This window comes from Macaca mulatta, chromosome 2 (genome assembly GCF_049350105.2).
Source record: "Macaca mulatta isolate MMU2019108-1 chromosome 2, T2T-MMU8v2.0, whole genome shotgun sequence".
In the NCBI taxonomy this organism is placed as follows: Eukaryota; Metazoa; Chordata; class Mammalia; order Primates; family Cercopithecidae; genus Macaca; species Macaca mulatta.
This window is the reverse complement of record NC_133407.1, coordinates 197,946,193-197,947,697: the sequence shown is the minus strand read 5'-3', so window position 1 is coordinate 197,947,697 and position 1,505 is coordinate 197,946,193.

Below are 1,505 nucleotides of genomic sequence, written 5' to 3'. Positions count from 1 at the left end.
ATCATGATTCTGTAAGGGGGAATAAAGTATGTAAGATTTCCCAGACTTTGTTGGCAATTACGGCAGATGGCATGCTATTTTCATTGTGCTGCTTTCCCTCTTGGACACAGGAAGACCCAGCCCACTCTGCAGTTAGGTCAGGACAATATGAATGAGTTTTGACTAATAGGATGGGACAGAAGGGACAGTGGGAAGAGTTCAAACCACTTCCATGCCTGGATTTTTTTTTTTTTTTTTTTTTTTTTTTTGCAGTTCTTCAGTTTTCTCTTTTTCCATTATGACTCTGGAGGCAATAGATTTAAGATAGCATAGCTACAGGATGGATGAGAGTCCCTCGCTATTCTGTAATGAGATGTGATATAAACGAAAAATAAACTTTTGTTTCATCCAGTCATTAAGATTTTAGGATTTACTTGTAAATTCGTCCTAGTTTCTCCTAGCTGAGAATTGCAGTCACAGCTCCTAATTTTTGAACATTTACAAACATCTTGTTTCTTAACATGAAATGTAGCTCCAAGATACATGGCTGAAAAGTATATGCCCTAGAAGCTGTTACTCTTTATTTAAGCTATTTAAGAGTAACTTAAATGTGAAAGAAATTTTACCAAATATCCTGAGTTTCGTTTCAGAATGTTTTTATTTATTCATCTGTAAACCAATACCCAAATAATAAGCACAATATCTTAAAGGAAGTAATCCAACGCAGATCCACAAGAGGCCTAAATTTTAGACATTGACTTTCATGCAGTCGTGGTTTTAGACCTTTGCTTTGTCTGTTGGTCAGGGAAGATGCTGAAAAACAATTGGCTGTCATTTTTCCAGTCCCTTCAGAAAACTGTCTTCAGGCTCCTGATCCCAGTGTCTTTCAGCCCTGGTTTGTCTCCCTGGGACATCGGATGTAATTTGTTGTAACACTATACTTCTCCAGTAAAGGAGAACTATCTATTCAGGTATCTGTTCTTATTTTACACACACACACAGTTAAACTCTACATCTGATTTGGATTTCACTAGTCTTTCCATAATGTCCCTTTTTTGTTCCAGAATCACGTCTAGGATACCACATTACATTTAGTTGTCATGCCTCCTTAGTCCCCTCTGGACTGTCTAGGACAGTTTCTCAGACTTCCTTGTCTGGCATTTCCTTGTCTGGTCAGGTATTCTGCAGAATATTCCTGTGATAGTTACTCTTATGTGTCAACTTGGGTAGACTACCATGCCCAGGTATTTAACCATATCCCCATCTGGGGGCTGTTGTGAAGGCTAACACCAATGATGTTGTGGCTAACATCAACCATGAATTGGCATTAAGTCAAAGATATTACTCTCGATAGTGTGGTTGGGGCCTCATTCAATCAACTCACTAGCTTTATTAAGCTTCAATTAATAAATGAAAATTGTATATATATGATGTGCAATGTGATGTTTTGATACATGTATACATTGTGAGATGATTAAATTAAGCAAATTGATGTATTCCTCATCTCACAAACTTATACCATTTTC